Raw genomic sequence first — 1,845 nt, forward strand, 5'->3', positions numbered from 1 at the left:
CATTCTGGGCGACATAACCACATAGAAAAGGGTTAATGTCATGTGAAGGTTTATGATGGGGATGGGCTGAGGGCCACACCTGGCATGGGACTGGCATTATAAAAAGGAGTCACAGTTAGGTAAACAACTGGATGAACAAGGAAAATCTTTTGATTAAATTTATATTAATTGCAGTTGGTTAATATGATTAGTTCCTATGTCCAGTATTGAATAGTTTCCTCTATTTGTCAAATTAGCAGTAAAAGCATTGATTGACAGTACTTTTTAGTCTCTTTCTATGTCCAGCAAGTGGTGGAAAGTAGGATGGAAAAAGTAGAGAAGGAATTGGGACAGGAGCCCTCAGGGGGTTAAGGTTGAAGAGATCAGAAACCAAATTTCCCCAGGCTGTAACCTCTCCTCACTGTGCTCTTCTACACTTATTCTCCCCCATTTAAAGAAAAGAAAGACAAATCTTGATGCTCACTTCTATGCTCTATAGACAGCTCATGTGAAAGAAATACATGTTTCTTCCTCTTGATTTTATTGTGCACCACATTTCACAATGCTTTCTGGACATGTAGGTTACAATACTTGAGCAAACTCTGTGAAAGGTTAGAAAAGCAATCAGATACAAAAAGAGGATATGCTTCTTTATTTCAGCAACATCTAATAAAATGGTAGAACTACAGGAAACAAATATGTCCCTTCATTGTATCTCTTTTAAGGAATTGCTCCCTTTCTTCCTCACAATTTTATAATGTGGGTAAGTCCCTGCACCATCTTTCTTTTTCTAGGCAGCCATCCAACCATCTTAACTTCTCAGAAAGCCAGAGTCCATTTGTGGCAATAAAAAAATGGGGCAACCAACTGAAGCAGTCCTCAACCGTGACAAATTTTAAAATGTCAACTCCCATAATTCCCCAGCCAGTATGAGTCTCAGTGCCCGAAGTTGATGTCCATACATCTTAAAGTTTCCAAGGATGAGAAACATCAGACTCATACAAAGATTCATTCTGCAGAAGAGCATCTCAAAAGAAAAAAAAAATGAGGCAACTGTTGTTTTTTCGGTGACCTTGGCCAGCAAGTGGCCTTGTGATGCCATTGACTGCTCAACATGCCCAATGCTCCATCAGTATATGTGCTTCAGCATATACTAAAATTGGAACGATACAGAGAAGATTAGCATGGCCCCTGCACAAGCATGACATGCAAATTCATGAAGCATTCCATATTTTAAGAATGCCCAAACTCCTCCTCTTATTAAATACTGCTACATTTGACATCATATTTGTCTGTGAAACATGGCTAAACGCATCCCTCCCTGACTCCATTATCACAGTAAGAGACTATCACGTTTACCGGTCTGATCGCAAAACCCGCAGAGGGGGTGGAGTAGCTATCTTCTACAAAAAGTCACTAAACCTAAAAAAATATTCAAATTGCACATGAACTCACTCTTCCGGAAACTATTGTCTGTGAATTGTCCTTAAACACCACACTTCGCTTCTTACTATGTTACAGAGCCCTTGACTACGATATCGCACATGCGAACAAGTTAACTTCACTACTAACGTGGGCAGCCTCCTGCCCATACCCTCTCATCTTTCTTGGTGACCTCAACCTTGCGGGACCGCCTTCTGCCGCCGATAGCCTCCCACGACCAGTACGCTCCCACAGAGGGACTCCTCAGGGTGCCGTCAGCCAGGCAATGTCGGCTGGCGACCCCCAGGGGGAGGGCCTTCTCTGTGGCAGCTCCTGCCCTCTGGAACGATTTGCCCCCGGAGATACGAAGGATATCGGATCTCCGGGCCTTTCGCCGTGCCCTAAAAACTTTTCTTTTCCATCAAGCAGGGCTGGCGTGAACCC

General features: G+C 43.1%; 1 non-coding gene across 1 annotated transcript; it reads left to right on the forward strand.

Annotated features, from left to right (window-relative positions):
* Positions 1 to 1,111: 1,111 nt before the first annotated feature.
* LOC117667423 (U6 spliceosomal RNA) lies at positions 1,112 to 1,215 on the forward strand. The gene has a single exon (XR_015728334.1). It is a non-coding gene; the product is annotated as a U6 spliceosomal RNA (small nuclear RNA).
* Positions 1,216 to 1,845: the final 630 nt, after the last annotated feature.

Source organism: Pantherophis guttatus, chromosome 5 (assembly GCF_059756535.1).
Source record: "Pantherophis guttatus breed Tessera chromosome 5, ASM5975653v1, whole genome shotgun sequence".
Taxonomy (NCBI): Eukaryota; Metazoa; Chordata; class Lepidosauria; order Squamata; family Colubridae; genus Pantherophis; species Pantherophis guttatus.